We start from the raw sequence: 27,845 nt of genomic DNA, 5'->3' as shown, positions 1-27,845 counted from the left end.
GCTCCATGTACTGCACCAGTAGCTTGATGAACTACTGGTGCAGGGGGAGGGTGCATTGCCCCTACGCCCGGGGCAGGGGGAGGCAGCGCGAGGTGGGAGAGGCAGCAGCCTCTGTTCTGCCCCTTTCCCCCTTCCCTAGGCACCCACCTCAGCTTCCTTGGGGTAAAGTCTCTCCGTAGGCTGTGTCCTAATCCACGGACGGGTCTCTGCGCTGCCTCTTTGTCCGTGGGGCTGCACGCTTTCTCTCCTAGGGCCCCCACATGAGGGCGCTGAAGAGAAGTGCACATATGGCACCAGCTGCACAGGGCAGCTAAGGGCTCCCAGCTGAGCAGAGCTGAGCTGCCTGCTTGCTGAGGAGGGGCTCTGCACTGGCAGTCTCTCTGCACTGCTGACACACAGGCCAGAGGCCAGAGGAGAGGCGTTTCCTGGCTGGCCCAGAGCTCGACCTGCTGCTGTTGGACATGCTACCAGGCAAGAAGAAGGCTGCTGCTCTGGAAGGCTAAGGCTGAGGACTGACAACAAGGCCTAGGAAAATCACTGCCAGGAGTCCAGTTCCGGGGCTGAGCACTTTCTGCAAGCCTTTTCTGGGGGATGGGGTGGGTGTGCAGGCGGGCACTGGCTCAGGGTGCAGTACTCATGCAGCAGCACCACAGCAGAGAGAGGCTGAGGCACTGTGAGTTCAGGCTTTGGTAGGATCACCCAGAACAGCTGAGACTGGAAGGGACCTCCAGAGGTCACCTCAGTCCAGCTGCCCCCGCTCCCCCCCCCCACCCTTTGCTCATGCTAAGTCACCTGGAGCATGTCCAGGCAGGTTTTGACTATCTGCAGAGCAGGAGACTCTCCACAGCCTCTCTGGGAGAGCTGTTTCAGGGCTCTGGAAAAGAGCCAGCTGGCCCGTGCGGGGATTGAACCCGCGACCTTGGCGTTATTAGCACCACGCTCTAACCAACTGAGCTAACCAGCCAGGGAGTTAGCTGCAGCCAGGGCTTTCAAGTGTCCCCCAAAGGCTGCCCTTCTCAAGGCAGTGATGATGCAGCCAGTGCCGCTGCCCTGGGAGAGCAGCAGCAGCATGGGTGTTTCTCCCTGGAAGGCTGGGGCAGTACTCACGTAAGAATTAACTAATAAGAGAGAGGTGGGGAGAGGGGGAGCTTTCTCGGGGAGTATTTAAGAGCTGGAGCTCTTAGAGAGCTGGTGCCCGGGCAAGTTTGGGGCTCTCCATCCCTGGATATCAAATTCAAATTTGTCAGGGCAAGGCACTGGGCAGCCTGCTCTAGGGTTGGCGCCAGCCCTGCTCTGAGCAGACAGCCGGAGCGGCAGGCTCCTGAGATCCGTTCCTCCCTGAGGCAGTAAGTCGACCATCCAGGATAGTGTCCTCGCGTATGTTTCCAGCTCCCTGGCTGCTGGGAGGAAATGCCCTGCTCTGCACACACAAACGCCAAGTTTTGCAGAAGGAGGAGACCACCGGAGCAGCTCTTTCACCGTGCGCGTGCCACGACCCTGTCCCTTCTTGGGCAGGCAGCGTGGCGATCCCAGGGGATGAGAGAAGCGCTCCCTGGGCGTAAACAGTAAAAGCCACCAGAGTGTGGAGCACGGTTCAGGAAAGAACACGTGATTCTTGCTGAGGGTGAGGCAGCTTTGGGGCAGCCAGTGCCAGGGTGTCCTGGAGGAACGGAGAAGACCTGGAGCTCATCCCAGACTGTGCCACCAGAGGATGGCTAGGATTGCAACTGACTGTTAGGGTCTGGGGCCAGACACCAGAGAGCCCCGAGAAGGGGTGTTTGCCACGCACCGCTTCTTAGAAGCAGGACTGGGCTATATGGGCAGTGCCTGGGAAGGCACTGCTCTCCTGTCTCTGTTGCTGCATGTGTGGCCAGTTGTGTTGGTGCCCTGTGAATGCGTGTGCGCGTGTGCGGGGGGCTGCTGGAGGTCGTAGTCCGCCTCGCCACTGGCTGGACTTGGGTCCAGGGGAAACCAGCAGCCTGGCACCTCGCAGCCCGGAGGAGGAGGACTCGCCTGGCTCCTGCAGTGTTCTGGGTCCGGCATGCCATAACTTCTTCCATCGCAAAAAGAGTCCAGTGGGCTGTGAGTGCGCCCAGGATGGTGGGTGCAGAAGGCCTGTCTGCAGAGGGGTGCTCCTCCACGGAAGCTGCCCTGGTGAGCCGTGGCTCAGAGGAGGCAGGGGACAGTCACTCAGCGAACGAACGGCGCTAGCAAGAGCGTCTCAGAGAAGCAGCAGTTGCTTCAGGTGTATCGGACGGGCAATGGTGTTGCATCGAGTCAGGGGCAGGGGGAGGGGGGCAACTGGCTTTTATCACAGCGTTTGCTCAGGGGTCCTGAGAGGAATGTAGCTGCGGGATACAACACGGCTTGGAGAGCCCGTCTGCCCCGCCAGGTGCCCTGGATCTGGCACTTGGGGCCAGCAATGCTGGGAGAGCTGGGGCCTGTGCAGGATTTACGTGCCAAGCCCACAGCTGGGAGATCAGTGCTTAATGCCCGTTGAGGAGGGGCTCCACACCGCGGTCGTCACTGCTACTGGGGTGCTTCTGGGGAGAGCAGAGGGCACACTCACTGTAAGGTCAGGAGGAAGGCGAAGAGAGGGAAAACAGCTGTGGTCTAAGCACTGGGGAGGAGGTGGACTTGTAGAAGGAAAAGTCTCTTCCGTGGCTTCTGTGTGGAGATGCAGAGAAGCCTGATGCTCCCTGGGGATGCATCGGAAGCAGGTCTGACCTCAAGCACAGCGTTTGTCTCAGCACCAGGCCTCCAGTCTGCTTCCGCTGCCCCCCGAGCCACAGCTGTGGAGAAGGAAGGCAGCACCTCCAGAATGAGGGTGCTGCCTCCTTTGCGAGAAGCATGAGAGGCTTCTGCAAAGGGCTCGGCTGCTCTCCTGAAGAGCCCTCTGACTGTACGGTGCCCCATGGCCCTGGAGAAAGGCTCCACTTGGGCACAGCCGGGGAGACAGAGAGAGCCCGCGGCTCAGCCAAGACTGCGTGGCTCTGTCCTGCTAGTGGCGGAGCAGCAAGAAGGGGGCAGCCGGGAGGTCCCATGGTGTAATGGTGAGCACTCTGGACTCTGAATCCAGCGATCTGAGTTCAAGTCTCAGTGGGACCTCATGCTTCTGCCTCACTGGGGGCTTGCCTCAGCTCTTGGCATACTTTACACTCTTGCATTGCCCTTGTCAAAAAAAAAAAAAAAAAAAAAAAAAAAAAAAAACAATTACCCCCTATGTTGGGTAGAGTGCTTACACACTCTAGCCTGCCTGCCTTCCCTGCCCTCCAGCTCTGTTCTTGCACTGTTTCCCAATCACAGGAGCCCACCTCTGCCTGCCACTGGCAGCAATGTCTCTGCTCCTGCCTTTTGCCCATCTAGCTCTTATGGGGCTGTAGCTCTTTCCGCAGGACCCCTCTGTAGCTCTTAAGGGCCCTGGCTTGCTCCTGGCACCATCTCTCCTCTCTTGTCCCCTGAGAGCTGCTTCTGGCAGAGGGATCCGGCAGGGAGTCAGCTGGTTCTGGCAGAGGGATGCCTCGGTAGGAGTGGGCACAGCTGCAGGGGGTGTAGCTCAGTGGGAGAGCATTTGACTGCAGATCAAGAGGTCCCTGGTTCAACTCCAGGTGCCCCCTCCACGGCTGCTTTTCTTCTTGGAGCGTCTGCTTTGCCTTGGACTGCTTCCCCACCCCTCAGGGCGAGGGCTGCGGGGGCCAGCCCAGCATGGGCCTCTTGCAGCTTCTCTGTCTCTGGGCTCTCTTCCCGCCTCAAGACACCCTTGGGGAAAGTTTTCCCTTTCCTTAAGATGCGGCACCTGCCAGCGAGGCCAAGAGCAGCCCTTCTTGCTTCCCAGGGGCCGTGCTGCCGCTGCTCTGTTGGGAGCTGGAGGGCACCAGCTGAGAGAAATTCACCTGTGGGGAGACCTCCCACCCTTGCCTAGCACACAGGTCGCGGTCTCTGACCCCAGGGGATGCTCTGCTGATGTCACTGGTAACACCATGTCCTGCTTCCAGATCTTGCCATAAAGAGGACCAGACTGGCCACATGTAGCGTGCACAGCTGGAGGGTCCACAGCTGCAGGGCTGGGCTGCAGCGTGGTCTTTCCAGGCAGCGCAAAAGGGGATGGTGCCCCGTAGTTGGCAGGATTCGAACCTGCGCGGGGAAACCCCAATGGATTTCTAGTCCATCGCCTTCACCACTCGGCCACAACTACCTGCCCCAAAGGCCTCTGCTGCAGTCAGCAGGTGCCGTGGGCTGCGATGTCTGGCTCCCTGGGAGGTTCAGGGCCAGGCTGCGCCGGCAGATGCCCTTTCCGCTCTTCAGACACGGTGCAGTTGGGCACCAGAGGCACCTGCTGCCAGGGCCTGAGAAGCCTCAAGGGGCATACCGCCAGGGCTATGGCTGCAGCTCCTAGTGCCTCGTCCTCAGGCTGGCCTCTGGCATATGCTGACGCTGGAGGATGGCTTCACTCTCCCTCTGCCATCTGCATGGTGGGAAGGGAGGAAAGGAAGGGAGCAGTGTGAGGCATCCAGTGGTGGTGGAGTGGGAACGTGTCGGGTCCAGAAGAGGAAGGAGAGAGCAGAAAAGGCAAGAGCAGGAGCGGAGGGGCAAAGACTGCAAGGAACCCATGGCCCCCGAGGTGCGGGGGTATGGAGATGCCGAGGAAGAGCCTGCAGAGTTTGGGAGAGGGGGAAACATGTGTGCAGGGGGCTGGAAGGAGGAGGCAGAGCCAGTTCACGAACTGCGGGGAGCAGGAGGCAGGCCGGAGTCCGCCTGCGTTGGTGGTGCAGTGGTGAGCAGAGCTGCCTTCCAAGCAGTTCAGGACAGCTTTTGTTCCCAGACAACAGAGACAAAACCTTGCTCTTCCCGGCACCCGCAGAGGCCTGTCCCTCTCCTGGGGAAGTTCCTGCTGGAACACAGCTCAGCTTTCTGCAACAAGTTCTCATCCCCTGAGGGGAGCCGGTGCCCTTGCTGCAGCCTTGCTGCCTGCGCACGCAGCATGGGGCACCCCAGAGAAGCCAGGAGACACAGGCCTGCCTTCAGCAATGCCTGCCATGGTGAAAGCACATGCAAGGGACTGAAGCAGAAGAGCTGTTGAGGGTGGGCGCTTCACTGGCCAGGAGTCAGGGGGAGACCAGCTGCTTGGCGGGCAGCTGTGCTCATCGCAGTGGCAGGAATGCCCACAGGCACATAGCTCCGCCCTGCTCCTCCCAGCAAGCACCTGCATCTGCTCTTCTTCCCCCTCCCTCCACACGACCTCTGGCAACCCTCAGCGTCCCCCACCCCGAGCACCTCTGCCTGCTCCCAGGCCTCTAAGAGCCACTGCTGGTTCCCACAGGAACACAGACACCCAGGGATTGCTGTGCAGACATTCTCCAGGCTGCACTGGCTCTACCGGGATCTCTGCTTGTCCTGAGAGAGCCAAGAACACTGCAGCTCACCCTTGGCTTTCACATCATGGACTCGCAGGCCCGGGCTGGTGTGAGCGGGGTGCTCATAGAATCGTAGAATCGGTAAGGTTGGAAGGGACCTCCGGAGATCATCTAGTCCACCCCCCCCCTGCTCAGCAGGGTCACTTAGATCATGGTAGACAGGGTTACATCCAGGCGGGCCTTGAAGATCTCCAGAGAAGGAGACTCCAAAACCTCTCTGGGCAACCTGTTCCAGTGCTCCGTCACTCTCCCAGTGAAGAAATTCCCCCTCACATTCAGGCGGAACTTCCCGTGCTTCAGTTTCTGCCCACTGCCTCTTGTCCTGTCACACGGGGCAACTGAAAAGACTTTGTCCTCATCCCCTTGACACCCTCCCTTCAGGTACTTGTACACATTGATAAGATCCTGCCCCCCCCACCCCAGTCTTCTCTTCCCCAGGCTAAAGAGGCCCAGCTCTCGCAGCCTTTCCTCATAGGGCAGGTGCTCCAGCCCTCTGATCACCTTTGTAGCCCTACGCTGGACTCTCTCCAGTAGCTCCATCAACTGCTGGAGAGGGGGCTCCATGTACCGCACCAGTAGCTCCATGAACTACTGGTGCAGGGGGAGGGTGCATTGCCCCTACGCCCGGGGCAGGGGGAGGCAGCGCGAGGTGGGAGAGGCAGCAGCCTCTGTTCTGCCCCTTTCCCCCTTCCCTAGGCACCCACCTCAGCTTCCTTGGGGTAAAGTCTCTCTGTAGGCTGTGTCCTAATCCACGGACGGGTCTCTGCGCTGCCTCTTTGTCCGTGGGGCTGCACGCTTTCTCTCCTAGGGCCCCCACATGAGGGCGCTGAAGAGAAGTGCACATATGGCACCAGCTGCACAGGGCAGCTAAGGGCTCCCAGCTGAGCAGAGCTGAGCTGCCTGCTTGCTGAGGAGGGGCTCTGCACTGGCAGTCTCTCTGCACTGCTGACACACAGGCCAGAGGCCAGAGGAGAGGCGTTTCCTGGCTGGCCCAGAGCTCGACCTGCTGCTGTTGGACATGCTACCAGGCAAGAAGAAGGCTGCTGCTCTGGAAGGCTAAGGATGAGGACTGACAATAAGGCCTAGGAAAATCACTGCCAGGAGTCCAGTTCCGGGGCTGAGCACTTTCTGCAAGCCTTTTCTGGGGGATGGGGTGGGTGTGCAGGCAGGCACTGGCTCAGGGTGCAGTACTCATGCAGCAGCACCACAGCAGAGAGAGGCTGAGGCACTGTGAGTTCAGGCTTTGGTAGGATCACCCAGAACAGCTGAGACTGGAAGGGACCTCCAGAGGTCACCTCAGTCCAGCTGCCCCCGCTCCCCCCCCCCACCCTTTGCTCATGCTAAGTCACCTGGAGCATGTCCAGGCAGGTTTTGACTATCTGCAGAGCAGGAGACTCTCCACAGCCTCTCTGGGAGAGCTGTTTCAGGGCTCTGGAAAAGAGCCAGCTGGCCCGTGCGGGGATTGAACCCGCGACTTTGGCGTTATTAGCACCACGCTCTAACCAACTGAGCTAACCAGCCAGGGAGTTAGCTGCAGCCGGGGCTTTCAAGTGTCCCCCAAAGGCTGCCCTTCTCAAGGCAGTGATGATGCAGCCAGTGCCGCTGCCCTGGGAGAGCAGCAGCAGCATGGGTGTTTCTCCCTGGAAGGCTGGGGCAGTACTCACGTAAGAATTAACTAATAAGAGAGAGGTGGGGAGAGGGGGAGCTTTCTCGGGGAGTATTTAAGAGCTGGAGCTCTTAGAGAGCTGGTGCCCGGGCAAGTTTGGGGCTCTCCATCCCTGGATATCAAATTCAAATTTGTCAGGGCAAGGCACTGGGCAGCCTGCTCTAGGGTTGGCGCCAGCCCTGCTCTGAGCAGACAGCCGGAGCGGCAGGCTCCTGAGATCCGTTCCTCCCTGAGGCAGTAAGTCGACCATCCAGGATAGTGTCCTCGCGTATGTTTCCAGCTCCCTGGCTGCTGGGAGGAAATGCCCTGCTCTGCACACACAAACGCCAAGTTTTGCAGAAGGAGGAGACCACCGGAGCAGCTCTTTCACCGTGCGCATGCCACGACCCTGTCCCTTCTTGGGCAGGCAGCGTGGCGATCCCAGGGGATGAGAGAAGCGCTCCCTGGGCGTAAACAGTAAAAGCCACCAGAGTGTGGAGCACGGTTCAGGAAAGAACACGTGATTCTTGCTGAGGGCGAGGCAGCTTTGGGGCAGCCGGTGCCAGGGTGTCCTGGAGGAACGGAGAAGACCTGGAGCTCATCCCAGACTGTGCCACCAGAGGATGGCTAGGATTGCAACTGACTGTAAGGGTCTGGGGCCAGACACCAGAGAGCCCCGAGAAGGGGTGTTTGCCACGCACCGCTTCTTAGAAGCAGGACTGGGCTATATGGGCAGTGCCTGGGAAGGCACTGCTCTCCTGTCTCTGTTGCTGCATGTGTGGCCAGTTGTGTTGGTGCCCTGTGAATGCGTGTGCGCATGTGCGGGGGGCTGCTGGAGGTCGTAGTCCGCCTCGCCACTGGCTGGACTTGGGTCCAGGGGAAACCAGCAGCCTGGCACCTCGCAGCCCGGAGGAGGAGGACTCGCCTGGCTCCTGCAGTGCTCTGGGTCCGGCATGCCATAACTTCTTCCATCGCAAAAAGAGTCCAGTGGGCTGTGAGTGCGCCCAGGATGGTGGGTGCAGAAGGCCTGTCTGCAGAGGGGTGCTCCTCCACGGAAGCTGCCCTGGTGAGCCGTGGCTCAGAGGAGGCAGGGGACAGTCACTCAGCGAACGAACGGCGCTAGCAAGAGCGTCTCAGAGAAGCAGCAGTTGCTTCAGGTGTATCGGACGGGCAATGGTGTTGCATCGAGTCAGGGGCAGGGGGAGGGGGGCAACTGGCTTTTATCACAGCGTTTGCTCAGGGGTCCTGAGAGGAATGTAGCTGCGGGATACAACACGGCTTGGAGAGCCCGTCTGCCCCGCCAGGTGCCCTGGATCTGGCACTTGGGGCCAGCAATGCTGGGAGAGCTGGGGCCTGTGCAGGATTTACGTGCCAAGCCCACAGCTGGGAGATCAGTGCTTAATGCCCGTTGAGGAGGGGCTCCACACCGCGGTCGTCACTGCTACTGGGGTGCTTCTGGGGAGAGCAGAGGGCACACTCACTGTAAGGTCAGGAGGAAGGCGAAGAGAGGGAAAACAGCTGTGGTCTAAGCACTGGGGAGGAGGTGGACTTGTAGAAGGAAAAGTCTCTTCCGTGGCTTCTGTGTGGAGATGCAGAGAAGCCTGATGCTCCCTGGGGATGCATCGGAAGCAGGTCTGACCTCAAGCACAGCGTTTGTCTCAGCACCAGGCCTCCAGTCTGCTTCCGCTGCCCCCCGAGCCACAGCTGTGGAGAAGGAAGGCAGCACCTCCAGAATGAGGGTGCTGCCTCCTTTGCGAGAAGCATGAGAGGCTTCTGCAAAGGGCTCGGCTGCTCTCCTGAAGAGCCCTCTGACTGTACGGTGCCCCATGGCCCTGGAGAAAGGCTCCACTTGGGCACAGCCGGGGAGACAGAGAGAGCCCGCGGCTCAGCCAAGACTGCGTGGCTCTGTCCTGCTAGTGGCGGAGCAGCAAGAAGGGGGCAGCCGGGAGGTCCCATGGTGTAATGGTGAGCACTCTGGACTCTGAATCCAGCGATCTGAGTTCAAGTCTCAGTGGGACCTCATGCTTCTGCCTCACTGGGGGCTTGCCTCAGCTCTTGGCATACTTTACACTCTTGCATTGCCCTTGTCAAAAAAAAAAAAAAAAAAAAAAAAAAAAAAAACAATTACCCCCTATGTTGGGTAGAGTGCTTACACACTCTAGCCTGCCTGCCTTCCCTGCCCTCCAGCTCTGTTCTTGCACTGTTTCCCAATCACAGGAGCCCACCTCTGCCTGCCACTGGCAGCAATGTCTCTGCTCCTGCCTTTTGCCCATCTAGCTCTTATGGGGCTGTAGCTCTTTCCGCAGGACCCCTCTGTAGCTCTTAAGGGCCCTGGCTTGCTCCTGGCACCATCTCTCCTCTCTTGTCCCCTGAGAGCTGCTTCTGGCAGAGGGATCCGGCAGGGAGTCAGCTGGTTCTGGCAGAGGGATGCCTCGGTAGGAGTGGGCACAGCTGCAGGGGGTGTAGCTCAGTGGGAGAGCATTTGACTGCAGATCAAGAGGTCCCTGGTTCAACTCCAGGTGCCCCCTCCACGGCTGCTTTTCTTCTTGGAGCGTCTGCTTTGCCTTGGACTGCTTCCCCACCCCTCAGGGCGAGGGCTGCGGGGGCCAGCCCAGCATGGGCCTCTTGCAGCTTCTCTGTCTCTGGGCTCTCTTCCCGCCTCAAGACACCCTTGGGGAAAGTTTTCCCTTTCCTTAAGATGCGGCACCTGCCAGCGAGGCCAAGAGCAGCCCTTCTTGCTTCCCAGGGGCCGTGCTGCCGCTGCTCTGTTGGGAGCTGGAGGGCACCAGCTGAGAGAAATTCACCTGTGGGGAGACCTCCCACCCTTGCCTAGCACACAGGTCGCGGTCTCTGACCCCAGGGGATGCTCTGCTGATGTCACTGGTAACACCATGTCCTGCTTCCAGATCTTGCCATAAAGAGGACCAGACTGGCCACATGTAGCGTGCACAGCTGGAGGGTCCACAGCTGCAGGGCTGGGCTGCAGCGTGGTCTTTCCAGGCAGCGCAAAAGGGGATGGTGCCCCGTAGTTGGCAGGATTCGAACCTGCGCGGGGAAACCCCAATGGATTTCTAGTCCATCGCCTTCACCACTCGGCCACAACTACCTGCCCCAAAGGCCTCTGCTGCAGTCAGCAGGTGCCGTGGGCTGCGATGTCTGGCTCCCTGGGAGGTTCAGGGCCAGGCTGCGCCGGCAGATGCCCTTTCCGCTCTTCAGACACGGTGCAGTTGGGCACCAGAGGCACCTGCTGCCAGGGCCTGAGAAGCCTCAAGGGGCATACCGCCAGGGCTATGGCTGCAGCTCCTAGTGCCTCGTCCTCAGGCTGGCCTCTGGCATATGCTGACGCTGGAGGATGGCTTCACTCTCCCTCTGCCATCTGCATGGTGGGAAGGGAGGAAAGGAAGGGAGCAGTGTGAGGCATCCAGTGGTGGTGGAGTGGGAACGTGTCGGGTCCAGAAGAGGAAGGAGAGAGCAGAAAAGGCAAGAGCAGGAGCGGAGGGGCAAAGACTGCAAGGAACCCATGGCCCCCGAGGTGCGGGGGTATGGAGATGCCGAGGAAGAGCCTGCAGAGTTTGGGAGAGGGGGAAACGTGTGCAGGGGGCTGGAAGGAGGAGGCAGAGCCAGTTCACGAACTGCGGGGAGCAGGAGGCAGGCCGGAGTCCGCCTGCGTTGGTGGTGCAGTGGTGAGCAGAGCTGCCTTCCAAGCAGTTCAGGACAGCTTTTGTTCCCAGACAACAGAGACAAAACCTTGCTCTTCCCGGCACCCGCAGAGGCCTGTCCCTCTCCTGGGGAAGTTCCTGCTGGAACACAGCTCAGCTTTCTGCAACAAGTTCTCATCCCCTGAGGGGAGCCGGTGCCCTTGCTGCAGCCTTGCTGCCTGCGCACGCAGCATGGGGCACCCCAGAGAAGCCAGGAGACACAGGCCTGCCTTCAGCAATGCCTGCCATGGTGAAAGCACATGCAAGGGACTGAAGCAGAAGAGCTGTTGAGGGTGGGCGCTTCACTGGCCAGGAGTCAGGGGGAGACCAGCTGCTTGGCGGGCAGCTGTGCTCATCGCAGTGGCAGGAATGCCCACAGGCACATAGCTCCGCCCTGCTCCTCCCAGCAAGCACCTGCATCTGCTCTTCTTCCCCCTCCCTCCACACGACCTCTGGCAACCCTCAGCGTCCCCCACCCCGAGCACCTCTGCCTGCTCCCAGGCCTCTAAGAGCCACTGCTGGTTCCCACAGGAACACAGACACCCAGGGATTGCTGTGCAGACATTCTCCAGGCTGCACTGGCTCTACCGGGATCTCTGCTTGTCCTGAGAGAGCCAAGAACACTGCAGCTCACCCTTGGCTTTCACATCATGGACTCGCAGGCCCGGGCTGGTGTGAGCGGGGTGCTCATAGAATCGTAGAATCGGTAAGGTTGGAAGGGACCTCCGGAGATCATCTAGTCCACCCCCCCCCTGCTCAGCAGGGTCACTTAGATCATGGTAGACAGGGTTACATCCAGGCGGGCCTTGAAGATCTCCAGAGAAGGAGACTCCAAAACCTCTCTGGGCAACCTGTTCCAGTGCTCCGTCACTCTCCCAGTGAAGAAATTCCCCCTCACATTCAGGCGGAACTTCCCGTGCTTCAGTTTCTGCCCACTGCCTCTTGTCCTGTCACACGGGGCAACTGAAAAGACTTTGTCCTCATCCCCTTGACACCCTCCCTTCAGGTACTTGTACACATTGATAAGATCCTGCCCCCCCCACCCCAGTCTTCTCTTCCCCAGGCTAAAGAGGCCCAGCTCTCGCAGCCTTTCCTCATAGGGCAGGTGCTCCAGCCCTCTGATCACCTTTGTAGCCCTACGCTGGACTCTCTCCAGTAGCTCCATCAACTGCTGGAGAGGGGGCTCCATGTACCGCACCAGTAGCTCCATGAACTACTGGTGCAGGGGGAGGGTGCATTGCCCCTACGCCCGGGGCAGGGGGAGGCAGCGCGAGGTGGGAGAGGCAGCAGCCTCTGTTCTGCCCCTTTCCCCCTTCCCTAGGCACCCACCTCAGCTTCCTTGGGGTAAAGTCTCTCTGTAGGCTGTGTCCTAATCCACGGACGGGTCTCTGCGCTGCCTCTTTGTCCGTGGGGCTGCACGCTTTCTCTCCTAGGGCCCCCACATGAGGGCGCTGAAGAGAAGTGCACATATGGCACCAGCTGCACAGGGCAGCTAAGGGCTCCCAGCTGAGCAGAGCTGAGCTGCCTGCTTGCTGAGGAGGGGCTCTGCACTGGCAGTCTCTGCACTGCTGACACACAGGCCAGAGGCCAGAGGAGAGGCGTTTCCTGGCTGGCCCAGAGCTCGACCTGCTGCTGTTGGACATGCTACCAGGCAAGAAGAAGGCTGCTGCTCTGGAAGGCTAAGGATGAGGACTGACAATAAGGCCTAGGAAAATCACTGCCAGGAGTCCAGTTCCGGGGCTGAGCACTTTCTGCAAGCCTTTTCTGGGGGATGGGGTGGGTGTGCAGGCGGGCACTGGCTCAGGGTGCAGTACTCATGCAGCAGCACCACAGCAGAGAGAGGCTGAGGCACTGTGAGTTCAGGCTTTGGTAGGATCACCCAGAACAGCTGAGACTGGAAGGGACCTCCAGAGGTCACCTCAGTCCAGCTGCCCCCGCTCCCCCCCCCCCACCCTTTGCTCATGCTAAGTCACCTGGAGCATGTCCAGGCAGGTTTTGACTATCTGCAGAGCAGGAGACTCTCCACAGCCTCTCTGGGAGAGCTGTTTCAGGGCTCTGGAAAAGAGCCAGCTGGCCCGTGCGGGGATTGAACCTGCGACCTTGGCGTTATTAGCACCACGCTCTAACCAACTGAGCTAACCAGCCAGGGAGTTAGCTGCAGCCGGGGCTTTCAAGTGTCCCCCAAAGGCTGCCCTTCTCAAGGCAGTGATGATGCAGCCAGTGCCGCTGCCCTGGGAGAGCAGCAGCAGCATGGGTGTTTCTCCCTGGAAGGCTGGGGCAGTACTCACGTAAGAATTAACTAATAAGAGAGAGGTGGGGAGAGGGGGAGCTTTCTCGGGGAGTATTTAAGAGCTGGAGCTCTTAGAGAGCTGGTGCCCGGGCAAGTTTGGGGCTCTCCATCCCTGGATATCAAATTCAAATTTGTCAGGGCAAGGCACTGGGCAGCCTGCTCTAGGGTTGGCGCCAGCCCTGCTCTGAGCAGACAGCCGGAGCGGCAGGCTCCTGAGATCCGTTCCTCCCTGAGGCAGTAAGTCGACCATCCAGGATAGTGTCCTCGCGTATGTTTCCAGCTCCCTGGCTGCTGGGAGGAAATGCCCTGCTCTGCACACACAAACGCCAAGTTTTGCAGAAGGAGGAGACCACCGGAGCAGCTCTTTCACCGTGCGCATGCCACGACCCTGTCCCTTCTTGGGCAGGCAGCGTGGCGATCCCAGGGGATGAGAGAAGCGCTCCCTGGGCGTAAACAGTAAAAGCCACCAGAGTGTGGAGCACGGTTCAGGAAAGAACACGTGATTCTTGCTGAGGGCGAGGCAGCTTTGGGGCAGCCGGTGCCAGGGTGTCCTGGAGGAACGGAGAAGACCTGGAGCTCATCCCAGACTGTGCCACCAGAGGATGGCTAGGATTGCAACTGACTGTAAGGGTCTGGGGCCAGACACCAGAGAGCCCCGAGAAGGGGTGTTTGCCACGCACCGCTTCTTAGAAGCAGGACTGGGCTATATGGGCAGTGCCTGGGAAGGCACTGCTCTCCTGTCTCTGTTGCTGCATGTGTGGCCAGTTGTGTTGGTGCCCTGTGAATGCGTGTGCGCATGTGCGGGGGGCTGCTGGAGGTCGTAGTCCGCCTCGCCACTGGCTGGACTTGGGTCCAGGGGAAACCAGCAGCCTGGCACCTCGCAGCCCGGAGGAGGAGGACTCGCCTGGCTCCTGCAGTGCTCTGGGTCCGGCATGCCATAACTTCTTCCATCGCAAAAAGAGTCCAGTGGGCTGTGAGTGCGCCCAGGATGGTGGGTGCAGAAGGCCTGTCTGCAGAGGGGTGCTCCTCCACGGAAGCTGCCCTGGTGAGCCGTGGCTCAGAGGAGGCAGGGGACAGTCACTCAGCGAACGAACGGCGCTAGCAAGAGCGTCTCAGAGAAGCAGCAGTTGCTTCAGGTGTATTGGACGGGCAATGGTGTTGCATCGAGTCAGGGGCAGGGGGAGGGGGGCAACTGGCTTTTATCACAGCGTTTGCTCAGGGGTCCTGAGAGGAATGTAGCTGCGGGATACAACACGGCTTGGAGAGCCCGTCTGCCCCGCCAGGTGCCCTGGATCTGGCACTTGGGGCCAGCAATGCTGGGAGAGCTGGGGCCTGTGCAGGATTTACGTGCCAAGCCCACAGCTGGGAGATCAGTGCTTAATGCCCGTTGAGGAGGGGCTCCACACCGCGGTCGTCACTGCTACTGGGGTGCTTCTGGAGAGAGCAGAGGGCACACTCACTGTAAGGTCAGGAGGAAGGCGAAGAGAGGGAAAACAGCTGTGGTCTAAGCACTGGGGAGGAGGTGGACTTGTAGAAGGAAAAGTCTCTTCCGTGGCTTCTGTGTGGAGATGCAGAGAAGCCTGATGCTCCCTGGGGATGCATCGGAAGCAGGTCTGACCTCAAGCACAGCGTTTGTCTCAGCACCAGGCCTCCAGTCTGCTTCCGCTGCCCCCCGAGCCACAGCTGTGGAGAAGGAAGGCAGCACCTCCAGAATGAGGGTGCTGCCTCCTTTGCGAGAAGCATGAGAGGCTTCTGCAAAGGGCTCGGCTGCTCTCCTGAAGAGCCCTCTGACTGTACGGTGCCCCATGGCCCTGGAGAAAGGCTCCACTTGGGCACAGCCGGGGAGACAGAGAGAGCCCGCGGCTCAGCCAAGACTGCGTGGCTCTGTCCTGCTAGTGGCGGAGCAGCAAGAAGGGGGCAGCCGGGAGGTCCCATGGTGTAATGGTGAGCACTCTGGACTCTGAATCCAGCGATCTGAGTTCAAGTCTCAGTGGGACCTCATGCTTCTGCCTCACTGGGGGCTTGCCTCAGCTCTTGGCATATTTTACACTCTTGCATTGCCCTTGTCAAAAAAAAAAAAAAAAAAAAAAGAAAAGAAAAAAATAATACCCCCTATGTTGGGTAGAGTGCTTACACACTCTAGCCTGCCTGCCTTCCCTGCCCTCCAGCTCTGTTCTTGCACTGTTTCCCAATCACAGGAGCCCACCTCTGCCTGCCACTGGCAGCAATGTCTCTGCTCCTGCCTTTTGCCCATCTAGCTCTTATGGGGCTGTAGCTCTTTCTGCAGGACCCCTCTGTAGCTCTTAAGGGCCCTGGCTTGCTCCTGGCACCATCTCTCCTCTCTTGTCCCCTGAGAGCTGCTTCTGGCAGAGGGATCCGGCAGGGAGTCAGCTGGTTCTGGCAGAGGGATGCCTCGGTAGGAGTGGGCACAGCTGCAGGGGGTGTAGCTCAGTGGGAGAGCATTTGACTGCAGATCAAGAGGTCCCTGGTTCAACTCCAGGTGCCCCCTCCACGGCTGCTTTTCTTCTTGGAGCGTCTGCTTTGCCTTGGACTGCTTCCCCACCCCTCAGGGCGAGGGCTGCGGGGGCCAGCCCAGCATGGGCCTCTTGCAGCTTCTCTGTCTCTGGGCTCTCTTCCCGCCTCAAGACACCCTTGGGGAAAGTTTTCCCTTTCCTTAAGATGCGGCACCTGCCAGCGAGGCCAAGAGCAGCCCTTCTTGCTTCCCAGGGGCCGTGCTGCCGCTGCTCTGTTGGGAGCTGGAGGGCACCAGCTGAGAGAAATTCACCTGTGGGGAGACCTCCCACCCTTGCCTAGCACACAGGTCGCGGTCTCTGACCCCAGGGGATGCTCTGCTGATGTCACTGGTAACACCATGTCCTGCTTCCAGATCTTGCCATAAAGAGGACCAGACTGGCCACATGTAGCGTGCACAGCTGGAGGGTCCACGGCTGCAGGGCTGGGCTGCAGCGTGGTCTTTCCAGGCAGTGCAAAAGGGGATGGTGCCCCGTAGTTGGCAGGATTCGAACCTGCGCGGGGAAACCCCAATGGATTTCTAGTCCATCGCCTTCACCACTCGGCCACAACTACCTGCCCCAAAGGCCTCTGCTGCAGTCAGCAGGTGCCGTGGGCTGCGATGTCTGGCTCCCTGGGAGGTTCAGGGCCAGGCTGCGCCGGCAGATGCCCTTTCCGCTCTTCAGACACGGTGCAGTTGGGCACCAGAGGCACCTGCTGCCAGGGCCTGAGAAGCCTCAAGGGGCATACCGCCAGGGCTATGGCTGCAGCTCCTAGTGCCTCGTCCTCAGGCTGGCCTCTGGCATATGCTGACGCTGGAGGATGGCTTCACTCTCCCTCTGCCATCTGCATGGTGGGAAGGGAGGAAAGGAAGGGAGCAGTGTGAGGCATCCAGTGGTGGTGGAGTGGGAACGTGTCGGGTCCAGAAGAGGAAGGAGAGAGCAGAAAAGGCAAGAGCAGGAGCGGAGGGGCAAAGACTGCAAGGAACCCATGGCCCCCGAGGTGCGGGGGTATGGAGATGCCGAGGAAGAGCCTGCAGAGTTTGGGAGAGGGGGAAACATGTGTGCAGGGGGCTGGAAGGAGGAGGCAGAGCCAGTTCACGAACTGCGGGAGCAGGAGGCAGGCCGGAGTCCGCCTGCGTTGGTGGTGCAGTGGTGAGCAGAGCTGCCTTCCAAGCAGTTCAGGACAGCTTTTGTTCCCAGACAACAGAGACAAAACCTTGCTCTTCCCGGCACCCGCAGAGGCCTGTCCCTCTCCTGGGGAAGTTCCTGCTGGAACACAGCTCAGCTTTCTGCAACAAGTTCTCATCCCCTGAGGGGAGCCGGTGCCCTTGCTGCAGCCTTGCTGCCTGCGCACGCAGCATGGGGCACCCCAGAGAAGCCAGGAGACACAGGCCTGCCTTCAGCAATGCCTGCCATGGTGAAAGCACATGCAAGGGACTGAAGCAGAAGAGCTGTTGAGGGTGGGCGCTTCACTGGCCAGGAGTCAGGGGGAGACCAGCTGCTTGGCGGGCAGCTGTGCTCATCGCAGTGGCAGGAATGCCCACAGGCACATAGCTCCGCCCTGCTCCTCCCAGCAAGCACCTGCATCTGCTCTTCTTCCCCCTCCCTCCACACGACCTCTGGCAACCCTCAGCGTCCCCCACCCCGAGCACCTCTGCCTGCTCCCAGGCCTCTAAGAGCCACTGCTGGTTCCCACAGGAACACAGACACCCAGGGATTGCTGTGCAGACATTCTCCAGGCTGCACTGGCTCTACCGGGATCTCTGCTTGTCCTGAGAGAGCCAAGAACACTGCAGCTCACCCTTGGCTTTCACATCATGGACTCGCAGGCCCGGGCTGGTGTGAGCGGGGTGCTCATAGAATCGTAGAATCGGTAAGGTTGGAAGGGACCTCCGGAGATCATCTAGTCCACCCCCCCCCTGCTCAGCAGGGTCACTTAGATCATGGTAGACAGGGTTACATCCAGGCGGGCCTTGAAGATCTCCAGAGAAGGAGACTCCAAAACCTCTCTGGGCAACCTGTTCCAGTGCTCCGTCACTCTCCCAGTGAAGAAATTCCCCCTCACATTCAGGCGGAACTTCCCGTGCTTCAGTTTCTGCCCACTGCCTCTTGTCCTGTCACACGGGGCAACTGAAAAGACTTTGTCCTCATCCCCTTGACACCCTCCCTTCAGGTACTTGTACACATTGATAAGATCCTGCCCCCCCCACCCCAGTCTTCTCTTCCCCAGGCTAAAGAGGCCCAGCTCTCGCAGCCTTTCCTCATAGGGCAGGTGCTCCAGCCCTCTGATCACCTTTGTAGCCCTACGCTGGACTCTCTCCAGTAGCTCCATCAACTGCTGGAGAGGGGGCTCCATGTACCGCACCAGTAGCTCCATGAACTACTGGTGCAGGGGGAGGGTGCATTGCCCCTACGCCCGGGGCAGGGGGAGGCAGCGCGAGGTGGGAGAGGCAGCAGCCTCTGTTCTGCCCCTTTCCCCCTTCCCTAGGCACCCACCTCAGCTTCCTTGGGGTAAAGTCTCTCTGTAGGCTGTGTCCTAATCCACGGACGGGTCTCTGCGCTGCCTCTTTGTCCGTGGGGCTGCACGCTTTCTCTCCTAGGGCCCCCACATGAGGGCGCTGAAGAGAAGTGCACATATGGCACCAGCTGCACAGGGCAGCTAAGGGCTCCCAGCTGAGCAGAGCTGAGCTGCCTGCTTGCTGAGGAGGGGCTCTGCACTGGCAGTCTCTCTGCACTGCTGACACACAGGCCAGAGGCCAGAGGAGAGGCGTTTCCTGGCTGGCCCAGAGCTCGACCTGCTGCTGTTGGACATGCTACCAGGCAAGAAGAAGGCTGCTGCTCTGGAAGGCTAAGGATGAGGACTGACAATAAGGCCTAGGAAAATCACTGCCAGGAGTCCAGTTCCGGGGCTGAGCACTTTCTGCAAGCCTTTTCTGGGGGATGGGGTGGGTGTGCAGGCAGGCACTGGCTCAGGGTGCAGTACTCATGCAGCAGCACCACAGCAGAGAGAGGCTGAGGCACTGTGAGTTCAGGCTTTGGTAGGATCACCCAGAACAGCTGAGACTGGAAGGGACCTCCAGAGGTCACCTCAGTCCAGCTGCCCCCGCTCCCCCCCCCCCCCCCCACCCTTTGCTCATGCAAAGTCACCTGGAGCATGTCCAGGCAGGTTTTGACTATCTGCAGAGCAGGAGACTCTCCACAGCCTCTCTGGGAGAGCTGTTTCAGGGCTCTGGAAAAGAGCCAGCTGGCCCGTGCGGGGATTGAACCCGCGACTTTGGCGTTATTAGCACCACGCTCTAACCAACTGAGCTAACCAGCCAGGGAGTTAGCTGCAGCCGGGGCTTTCAAGTGTCCCCCAAAGGCTGCCCTTCTCAAGGCAGTGATGATGCAGCCAGTGCCGCTGCCCTGGGAGAGCAGCAGCAGCATGGGTGTTTCTCCCTGGAAGGCTGGGGCAGTACTCACGTAAGAATTAACTAATAAGAGAGAGGTGGGGAGAGGGGGAGCTTTCTCGGGGAGTATTTAAGAGCTGGAGCTCTTAGAGAGCTGGTGCCCGGGCAAGTTTGGGGCTCTCCATCCCTGGATATCAAATTCAAATTTGTCAGGGCAAGGCACTGGGCAGCCTGCTCTAGGGTTGGCGCCAGCCCTGCTCTGAGCAGACAGCCGGAGCGGCAGGCTCCTGAGATCCGTTCCTCCCTGAGGCAGTAAGTCGACCATCCAGGATAGTGTCCTCGCGTATGTTTCCAGCTCCCTGGCTGCTGGGAGGAAATGCCCTGCTCTGCACACACAAACGCCAAGTTTTGCAGAAGGAGGAGACCACCGGAGCAGCTCTTTCACCGTGCGCATGCCACGACCCTGTCCCTTCTTGGGCAGGCAGCGTGGCGATCCCAGGGGATGAGAGAAGCGCTCCCTGGGCGTAAACAGTAAAAGCCACCAGAGTGTGGAGCACGGTTCAGGAAAGAACACGTGATTCTTGCTGAGGGCGAGGCAGCTTTGGGGCAGCCGGTGCCAGGGTGTCCTGGAGGAACGGAGAAGACCTGGAGCTCATCCCAGACTGTGCCACCAGAGGATGGCTAGGATTGCAACTGACTGTAAGGGTCTGGGGCCAGACACCAGAGAGCCCCGAGAAGGGGTGTTTGCCACGCACCGCTTCTTAGAAGCAGGACTGGGCTATATGGGCAGTGCCTGGGAAGGCACTGCTCTCCTGTCTCTGTTGCTGCATGTGTGGCCAGTTGTGTTGGTGCCCTGTGAATGCGTGTGCGCATGTGCGGGGGGCTGCTGGAGGTCGTAGTCCGCCTCGCCACTGGCTGGACTTGGGTCCAGGGGAAACCAGCAGCCTGGCACCTCGCAGCCCGGAGGAGGAGGACTCGCCTGGCTCCTGCAGTGCTCTGGGTCCGGCATGCCATAACTTCTTCCATCGCAAAAAGAGTCCAGTGGGCTGTGAGTGCGCCCAGGATGGTGGGTGCAGAAGGCCTGTCTGCAGAGGGGTGCTCCTCCACGGAAGCTGCCCTGGTGAGCCGTGGCTCAGAGGAGGCAGGGGACAGTCACTCAGCGAACGAACGGCGCTAGCAAGAGCGTCTCAGAGAAGCAGCAGTTGCTTCAGGTGTATCGGACGGGCAATGGTGTTGCATCGAGTCAGGGGCAGGGGGAGGGGGGCAACTGGCTTTTATCACAGCGTTTGCTCAGGGGTCCTGAGAGGAATGTAGCTGCGGGATACAACACGGCTTGGAGAGCCCGTCTGCCCCGCCAGGTGCCCTGGATCTGGCACTTGGGGCCAGCAATGCTGGGAGAGCTGGGGCCTGTGCAGGATTTACGTGCCAAGCCCACAGCTGGGAGATCAGTGCTTAATGCCCGTTGAGGAGGGGCTCCACACCGCGGTCGTCACTGCTACTGGGGTGCTTCTGGGGAGAGCAGAGGGCACACTCACTGTAAGGTCAGGAGGAAGGCGAAGAGAGGGAAAACAGCTGTGGTCTAAGCACTGGGGAGGAGGTGGACTTGTAGAAGGAAAAGTCTCTTCCGTGGCTTCTGTGTGGAGATGCAGAGAAGCCTGATGCTCCCTGGGGATGCATCGGAAGCAGGTCTGACCTCAAGCACAGCGTTTGTCTCAGCACCAGGCCTCCAGTCTGCTTCCGCTGCCCCCCGAGCCACAGCTGTGGAGAAGGAAGGCAGCACCTCCAGAATGAGGGTGCTGCCTCCTTTGCGAGAAGCATGAGAGGCTTCTGCAAAGGGCTCGGCTGCTCTCCTGAAGAGCCCTCTGACTGTACGGTGCCCCATGGCCCTGGAGAAAGGCTCCACTTGGGCACAGCCGGGGAGACAGAGAGAGCCCGCGGCTCAGCCAAGACTGCGTGGCTCTGTCCTGCTAGTGGCGGAGCAGCAAGAAGGGGGCAGCCGGGAGGTCCCATGGTGTAATGGTGAGCACTCTGGACTCTGAATCCAGCGATCTGAGTTCAAGTCTCAGTGGGACCTCATGCTTCTGCCTCACTGGGGGCTTGCCTCAGCTCTTGGCATATTTTACACTCTTGCATTGCCCTTGTCAAAAAAAAAAAAAAAAAAAAAGAAAAGAAAAAAATAATACCCCCTATGTTGGGTAGAGTGCTTACACACTCTAGCCTGCCTGCCTTCCCTGCCCTCCAGCTCTGTTCTTGCACTGTTTCCCAATCACAGGAGCCCACCTCTGCCTGCCACTGGCAGCAATGTCTCTGCTCCTGCCTTTTGCCCATCTAGCTCTTATGGGGCTGTAGCTCTTTCTGCAGGACCCCTCTGTAGCTCTTAAGGGCCCTGGCTTGCTCCTGGCACCATCTCTCCTCTCTTGTCCCCTGAGAGCTGCTTCTGGCAGAGGGATCCGGCAGGGAGTCAGCTGGTTCTGGCAGAGGGATGCCTCGGTAGGAGTGGGCACAGCTGCAGGGGGTGTAGCTCAGTGGGAGAGCATTTGACTGCAGATCAAGAGGTCCCTGGTTCAACTCCAGGTGCCCCCTCCACGGCTGCTTTTCTTCTTGGAGCGTCTGCTTTGCCTTGGACTGCTTCCCCACCCCTCAGGGCGAGGGCTGCGGGGGCCAGCCCAGCATGGGCCTCTTGCAGCTTCTCTGTCTCTGGGCTCTCTTCCCGCCTCAAGACACCCTTGGGGAAAGTTTTCCCTTTCCTTAAGATGCGGCACCTGCCAGCGAGGCCAAGAGCAGCCCTTCTTGCTTCCCAGGGGCCGTGCTGCCGCTGCTCTGTTGGGAGCTGGAGGGCACCAGCTGAGAGAAATTCACCTGTGGGGAGACCTCCCACCCTTGCCTAGCACACAGGTCGCGGTCTCTGACCCCAGGGGATGCTCTGCTGATGTCACTGGTAACACCATGTCCTGCTTCCAGATCTTGCCATAAAGAGGACCAGACTGGCCACATGTAGCGTGCACAGCTGGAGGGTCCACGGCTGCAGGGCTGGGCTGTAGCGTGGTCTTTCCAGGCAGCGCAAAAGGGGATGGTGCCCCGTAGTTGGCAGGATTCGAACCTGCGCGGGGAAACCCCAATGGATTTCTAGTCCATCGCCTTCACCACTCGGCCACAACTACCTGCCCCAAAGGCCTCTGCTGCAGTCAGCAGGTGCCGTGGGCTGCGATGTCTGGCTCCCTGGGAGGTTCAGGGCCAGGCTGCGCCGGCAGATGCCCTTTCCGCTCTTCAGACACGGTGCAGTTGGGCTCCAGAGGCACCTGCTGCCAGGGCCTGAGAAGCCTCAAGGGGCATACCGCCAGGGCTATGGCTGCAGCTCCTAGTGCCTCGTCCTCAGGCTGGCCTCTGGCATATGCTGACGCTGGAGGATGGCTTCACTCTCCCTCTGCCATCTGCATGGTGGGAAGGGAGGAAAGGAAGGGAGCAGTGTGAGGCATCCAGTGGTGGTGGAGTGGGAACGTGTCGGGTCCAGAAGAGGAAGGAGAGAGCAGAAAAGGCAAGAGCAGGAGCGGAGGGGCAAAGACTGCAAGGAACCCATGGCCCCCGAGGTGCGGGGGTATGGAGATGCCGAGGAAGAGCCTGCAGAGTTTGGGAGAGGGGGAAACGTGTGTGCAGGGGGCTGGAAGGAGGAGGCAGAGCCAGTTCACGAACTGCGGGGAGCAGGAGGCAGGCCGGAGTCCGCCTGCGTTGGTGGTGCAGTGGTGAGCAGAGCTGCCTTCCAAGCAGTTCAGGACAGCTTTTGTTCCCAGACAACAGAGACAAAACCTTGCTCTTCCCGGCACCCGCAGAGGCCTGTCCCTCTCCTGGGGAAGTTCCTGCTGGAACACAGCTCAGCTTTCTGCAACAAGTTCTCATCCCCTGAGGGGAGCCGGTGCCCTTGCTGCAGCCTTGCTGCCTGCGCACGCAGCATGGGGCACCCCAGAGAAGCCAGGAGACACAGGCCTGCCTTCAGCAATGCCTGCCATGGTGAAAGCACATGCAAGGGACTGAAGCAGAAGAGCTGTTGAGGGTGGGCGCTTCACTGGCCAGGAGTCAGGGGGAGACCAGCTGCTTGGCGGGCAGCTGTGCTCATCGCAGTGGCAGGCAGGCAGGAATGCCCACAGGCACATAGCTCCGCCCTGCTCCTCCCAGCAAGCACCTGCATCTGCTCTTCTTCCCCCTCCCTCCACACGACCTCTGGCAACCCTCAGCGTCCCCCACCCCAAGCACCTCTGCCTGCTCCCAGGCCTCTAAGAGCCACTGCTGGTTCCCACAGGAACACAGACACCCAGGGACTGCTGTGCAGACATTCTCCAGGCTGCACTGGCTCTACCGGGATCTCTGCTTGTCCTGAGAGAGCCAAGAACACTGCAGCTCACCCTTGGCTTTCACATCATGGACTCGCAGGCCCGGGCTGGTGTGAGCAGGGTGCTCATAGAATCGTAGAATCGGTAAGGTTGGAAGGGACCTCCGGAGATCATCTAGTCCACCCCCCCACCCCTGCTCAGCAGGGTCACTTAGATCATGGTAGACAGGGTTACATCCAGGCGGGCCTTGAAGATCTCCAAAGAAGGAGACTCCAAAACCTCTCTGGGCAACCTGTTCCAGTGCTCCGTCACTCTCCCAGTGAAGAAATTCCCCCTCACATTCAGGCGGAACTTCCCGTGCTTCAGTTTCTGCCCACTGCCTCTTGTCCTGTCACACGGGGCAACTGAAAAGACTTTGTCCTCATCCCCTTGACACCCTCCCTTCAGGTACTTGTACACATTGATAAGATCCTGCCCCCCCCACCCCAGTCTTCTCTTCCCCAGGCTAAAGAGGCCCAGCTCTCGCAGCCTTTCCTCATAGGGCAGGTGCTCCAGCCCTCTGATCACCTTTGTAGCCCTACGCTGGACTCTCTCCAGTAGCTCCATCAACTGCTGGAGAGGGGGCTCCATGTACCGCACCAGTAGCTCCATGAACTACTGGTGCAGGGGGAGGGTGCATTGCCCCTACGCCCGGGGCAGGGGGAGGCAGCGCGAGGTGGGAGAGGCAGCAGCCTCTGTTCTGCCCCTTTCCCCCTTCCCTAGGCACCCACCTCAGCTTCCTTGGGGTAAAGTCTCTCTGTAGGCTGTGTCCTAATCCACGGACGGGTCTCTGCGCTGCCTCTTTGTCCGTGGGGCTGCACGCTTTCTCTCCTAGGGCCCCCACATGAGGGCGCTGAAGAGAAGTGCACATATGGCACCAGCTGCACAGGGCAGCTAAGGGCTCCCAGCTGAGCAGAGCTGAGCTGCCTGCTTGCTGAGGAGGGGCTCTGCACTGGCAGTCTCTCTGCACTGCTGACACACAGGACAGAGGCCAGAGGAGAGGCATTTCCTGGCTGGCCCAGAGCTCGACCTGCTGCTGTTGGACATGCTACCAGGCAAGAAGAAGGCTGCTGCTCTGGAAGGCTAAGGATGAGGACTGACAATAAGGCCTAGGAAAATCACTGCCAGGAGTCCAGTTCCGGGGCTGAGCACTTTCTGCAAGCCTTTTCTGGGGGATGGGGTGGGTGTGCAGGCGGGCACTGGCTCAGGGTGCAGTACTCATGCAGCAGCACCACAGCAGAGAGAGGCTGAGGCACTGTGAGTTCAGGCTTTGGTAGGATCACCCAGAACAGCTGAGACTGGAAGGGACCTCCAGAGGTCACCTCAGTCCAGCTGCCCCCGCTCCCCCCCCCCACCCTTTGCTCATGCTAAGTCACCTGGAGCATGTCCAGGCAGGTTTTGACTATCTGCAGAGCAGGAGACTCTCCACAGCCTCTCTGGGAGAGCTGTTTCAGGGCTCTGGAAAAGAGCCAGCTGGCCCGTGCGGGGATTGAACCCGCGACTTTGGCGTTATTAGCACCACGCTCTAACCAACTGAGCTAACCAGCCAGGGAGTTAGCTGCAGCCGGGGCTTTCAAGTGTCCCCCAAAGGCTGCCCTTCTCAAGGCAGTGATGATGCAGCCAGTGCCGCTGCCCTGGGAGAGCAGCAGCAGCATGGGTGTTTCTCCCTGGAAGGCTGGGGCAGTACTCACGTAAGAATTAACTAATAAGAGAGAGGTGGGGAGAGGGGGAGCTTTCTCGGGGAGTATTTAAGAGCTGGAGCTCTTAGAGAGCTGGTGCCCGGGCAAGTTTGGGGCTCTCCATCCCTGGATATCAAATTCAAATTTGTCAGGGCAAGGCACTGGGCAGCCTGCTCTAGGGTTGGCGCCAGCCCTGCTCTGAGCAGACAGCCGGAGCGGCAGGCTCCTGAGATCCGTTCCTCCCTGAGGCAGTAAGTCGACCATCCAGGATAGTGTCCTCGCGTATGTTTCCAGCTCCCTGGCTGCTGGGAGGAAATGCCCTGCTCTGCACACACAAACGCCAAGTTTTGCGGAAGGAGGAGACCACCGGAGCAGCTCTTTCACCGTGCGCATGCCACGACCCTGTCCCTTCTTGGGCAGGCAGCGTGGCGATCCCAGGGGATGAGAGAAGCGCTCCCTGGGCGTAAACAGTAAAAGCCACCAGAGTGTGGAGCACGGTTCAGGAAAGAACACGTGATTCTTGCTGAGGGTGAGGCAGCTTTGGGGCAGCCGGTGCCAGGGTGTCCTGGAGGAACGGAGAAGACCTGGAGCTCATCCCAGACTGTGCCACCAGAGGATGGCTAGGATTGCAACTGACTGTAAGGGTCTGGGGCCAGACACCAGAGAGCCCCGAGAAGGGGTGTTTGCCACGCACCGCTTCTTAGAAGCAGGACTGGGCTATATGGGCAGTGCCTGGGAAGGCACTGCTCTCCTGTCTCTGTTGCTGCATGTGTGGCCAGTTGTGTTGGTGCCCTGTGAATGCGTGTGCGCATGTGCGGGGGGCTGCTGGAGGTCGTAGTCCGCCTCGCCACTGGCTGGACTTGGGTCCAGGGGAAACCAGCAGCCTGGCACCTCGCAGCCCGGAGGAGGAGGACTCGCCTGGCTCCTGCAGTGCTCTGGGTCCGGCATGCCATAACTTCTTCCATCGCAAAAAGAGTCCAGTGGGCTGTGAGTGCGCCCAGGATGGTGGGTGCAGAAGGCCTGTCTGCAGAGGGGTGCTCCTCCACGGAAGCTGCCCTGGTGAGCCGTGGCTCAGAGGAGGCAGGGGACAGTCACTCAGCGAACGAACGGCGCTAGCAAGAGCGTCTCAGAGAAGCAGCAGTTGCTTCAGGTGTATCGGACGGGCAATGGTGTTGCATCGAGTCAGGGGCAGGGGGAGGGGGGCAACTGGCTTTTATCACAGCGTTTGCTCAGGGGTCCTGAGAGGAATGTAGCTGCGGGATACAACACGGCTTGGAGAGCCCGTCTGCCCCGCCAGGTGCCCTGGATCTGGCACTTGGGGCCAGCAATGCTGGGAGAGCTGGGGCCTGTGCAGGATTTACGTGCCAAGCCCACAGCTGGGAGATCAGTGCTTAATGCCCGTTGAGGAGGGGCTCCACACCGCGGTCGTCACTGCTACTGGGGTGCTTCTGGGGAGAGCAGAGGGCACACTCACTGTAAGGTCAGGAGGAAGGCGAAGAGAGGGAAAACAGCTGTGGTCTAAGCACTGGGGAGGAGGTGGACTTGTAGAAGGAAAAGTCTCTTCCGTGGCTTCTGTGTGGAGATGCAGAGAAGCCTGATGCTCCCTGGGGATGCATCGGAAGCAGGTCTGACCTCAAGCACAGCGTTTGTCTCAGCACCAGGCCTCCAGTCTGCTTCCGCTGCCCCCCGAGCCACAGCTGTGGAGAAGGAAGGCAGCACCTCCAGAATGAGGGTGCTGCCTCCTTTGCGAGAAGCATGAGAGGCTTCTGCAAAGGGCTCGGCTGCTCTCCTGAAGAGCCCTCTGACTGTACGGTGCCCCATGGCCCTGGAGAAAGGCTCCACTTGGGCACAGCCGGGGAGACAGAGAGAGCCCGCGGCTCAGCCAAGACTGCGTGGCTCTGTCCTGCTAGTGGCGGAGCAGCAAGAAGGGGGCAGCCAGGGGGTCCCATGGTGTAATGGTGAGCACTCTGGACTCTGAATCCAGCGATCTGAGTTCAAGTCTCAGTGGGACCTCATGCTTCTGCCTCACTGGGGGCTTGCCTCAGCTCTTGGCATATTTTACACTCTTGCATTGCCCTTGTCAAAAAAAAAAAAAAAAAGAAAACACCCCCTATGTTGGGTAGAGTGCTTACACACTCTAGCCTGCCTGCCTTCCCTGCCCTCCAGCTCTGTTCTTGCACTGTTTCCCAATCACAGGAGCCCACCTCTGCCTGCCACTGGCAGCAATGTCTCTGCTCCTGCCTTTTGCCCATCTAGCTCTTATGGGGCTGTAGCTCTTTCTGCAGGACCCCTCTGTAGCTCTTAAGGGCCCTGGCTTGCTCCTGGCACCATCTCTCCTCTCTTGTCCCCTGAGAGCTGCTTCTGGCAGAGGGATCCGGCAGGGAGTCAGCTGGTTCTGGCAGAGGGATGCCTCGGTAGGAGTGGGCACAGCTGCAGGGGGTGTAGCTCAGTGGGAGAGCATTTGACTGCAGATCAAGAGGTCCCTGGTTCAACTCCAGGTGCCCCCTCCACGGCTGCTTTTCTTCTTGGAGCGTCTGCTTTGCCTTGGACTGCTTCCCCACCCCTCAGGGCGAGGGCTGCGGGGGCCAGCCCAGCATGGGCCTCTTGCAGCTTCTCTGTCTCTGGGCTCTCTTCCCGCCTCAAGACACCCTTGGGGAAAGTTTTCCCTTTCCTTAAGATGCGGCACCTGCCAGCGAGGCCAAGAGCAGCCCTTCTTGCTTCCCAGGGGCCGTGCTGCCGCTGCTCTGTTGGGAGCTGGAGGGCACCAGCTGAGAGAAATTCACCTGTGGGGAGACCTCCCACCCTTGCCTAGCACACAGGTCGCGGTCTCTGACCCCAGGGGATGCTCTGCTG

General features: G+C 59.8%; 19 non-coding genes across 19 annotated transcripts; 10 read left to right on the top strand and 9 right to left on the bottom strand.

The window, feature by feature from the left end:
• Positions 1-890: 890 nt before the first annotated feature.
• TRNAI-AAU (transfer RNA isoleucine (anticodon AAU)) lies at positions 891-964 on the bottom strand. The gene has a single exon. It is a non-coding gene; the product is annotated as a tRNA-Ile (tRNA).
• Positions 965-3,036: 2,072 nt separating this feature from the next.
• On the top strand, positions 3,037-3,108 carry TRNAQ-CUG (transfer RNA glutamine (anticodon CUG)). Its single transcript has one exon. It is a non-coding gene; the product is annotated as a tRNA-Gln (tRNA).
• A 437-nt stretch (positions 3,109-3,545) lies between these two features.
• On the top strand, positions 3,546-3,617 carry TRNAC-GCA (transfer RNA cysteine (anticodon GCA)). Its single transcript has one exon. It is a non-coding gene; the product is annotated as a tRNA-Cys (tRNA).
• A 496-nt stretch (positions 3,618-4,113) lies between these two features.
• TRNAS-AGA (transfer RNA serine (anticodon AGA)) lies at positions 4,114-4,195 on the bottom strand. Its single transcript has one exon. It is a non-coding gene; the product is annotated as a tRNA-Ser (tRNA).
• A 2,666-nt stretch (positions 4,196-6,861) lies between these two features.
• On the bottom strand, positions 6,862-6,935 carry TRNAI-AAU (transfer RNA isoleucine (anticodon AAU)). The gene has a single exon. It is a non-coding gene; the product is annotated as a tRNA-Ile (tRNA).
• Positions 6,936-9,007: 2,072 nt separating this feature from the next.
• TRNAQ-CUG (transfer RNA glutamine (anticodon CUG)) lies at positions 9,008-9,079 on the top strand. The gene has a single exon. It is a non-coding gene; the product is annotated as a tRNA-Gln (tRNA).
• Positions 9,080-9,515: 436 nt separating this feature from the next.
• On the top strand, positions 9,516-9,587 carry TRNAC-GCA (transfer RNA cysteine (anticodon GCA)). The gene has a single exon. It is a non-coding gene; the product is annotated as a tRNA-Cys (tRNA).
• A 496-nt stretch (positions 9,588-10,083) lies between these two features.
• Positions 10,084-10,165, bottom strand: TRNAS-AGA (transfer RNA serine (anticodon AGA)). Its single transcript has one exon. It is a non-coding gene; the product is annotated as a tRNA-Ser (tRNA).
• A 2,663-nt stretch (positions 10,166-12,828) lies between these two features.
• Positions 12,829-12,902, bottom strand: TRNAI-AAU (transfer RNA isoleucine (anticodon AAU)). The gene has a single exon. It is a non-coding gene; the product is annotated as a tRNA-Ile (tRNA).
• A 2,072-nt stretch (positions 12,903-14,974) lies between these two features.
• TRNAQ-CUG (transfer RNA glutamine (anticodon CUG)) lies at positions 14,975-15,046 on the top strand. Its single transcript has one exon. It is a non-coding gene; the product is annotated as a tRNA-Gln (tRNA).
• Positions 15,047-15,484: 438 nt separating this feature from the next.
• Positions 15,485-15,556, top strand: TRNAC-GCA (transfer RNA cysteine (anticodon GCA)). The gene has a single exon. It is a non-coding gene; the product is annotated as a tRNA-Cys (tRNA).
• A 496-nt stretch (positions 15,557-16,052) lies between these two features.
• On the bottom strand, positions 16,053-16,134 carry TRNAS-AGA (transfer RNA serine (anticodon AGA)). The gene has a single exon. It is a non-coding gene; the product is annotated as a tRNA-Ser (tRNA).
• Positions 16,135-18,805: 2,671 nt separating this feature from the next.
• Positions 18,806-18,879, bottom strand: TRNAI-AAU (transfer RNA isoleucine (anticodon AAU)). The gene has a single exon. It is a non-coding gene; the product is annotated as a tRNA-Ile (tRNA).
• Positions 18,880-20,951: 2,072 nt separating this feature from the next.
• TRNAQ-CUG (transfer RNA glutamine (anticodon CUG)) lies at positions 20,952-21,023 on the top strand. The gene has a single exon. It is a non-coding gene; the product is annotated as a tRNA-Gln (tRNA).
• A 437-nt stretch (positions 21,024-21,460) lies between these two features.
• Positions 21,461-21,532, top strand: TRNAC-GCA (transfer RNA cysteine (anticodon GCA)). The gene has a single exon. It is a non-coding gene; the product is annotated as a tRNA-Cys (tRNA).
• A 496-nt stretch (positions 21,533-22,028) lies between these two features.
• Positions 22,029-22,110, bottom strand: TRNAS-AGA (transfer RNA serine (anticodon AGA)). Its single transcript has one exon. It is a non-coding gene; the product is annotated as a tRNA-Ser (tRNA).
• A 2,677-nt stretch (positions 22,111-24,787) lies between these two features.
• Positions 24,788-24,861, bottom strand: TRNAI-AAU (transfer RNA isoleucine (anticodon AAU)). The gene has a single exon. It is a non-coding gene; the product is annotated as a tRNA-Ile (tRNA).
• Positions 24,862-26,933: 2,072 nt separating this feature from the next.
• TRNAQ-CUG (transfer RNA glutamine (anticodon CUG)) lies at positions 26,934-27,005 on the top strand. Its single transcript has one exon. It is a non-coding gene; the product is annotated as a tRNA-Gln (tRNA).
• A 422-nt stretch (positions 27,006-27,427) lies between these two features.
• Positions 27,428-27,499, top strand: TRNAC-GCA (transfer RNA cysteine (anticodon GCA)). Its single transcript has one exon. It is a non-coding gene; the product is annotated as a tRNA-Cys (tRNA).
• The last annotated feature ends 346 nt before the right edge of the window (positions 27,500-27,845 follow it).

The sequence above is a fragment of the Rhea pennata genome, chromosome 10 (genome assembly GCF_028389875.1).
Source record: "Rhea pennata isolate bPtePen1 chromosome 10, bPtePen1.pri, whole genome shotgun sequence".
NCBI lineage: Eukaryota > Metazoa > Chordata > Aves > Rheiformes > Rheidae > Rhea > Rhea pennata.
Note: the sequence above shows the minus strand (reverse complement) of the source record. Positions and strands in the feature narration are given on the sequence as shown.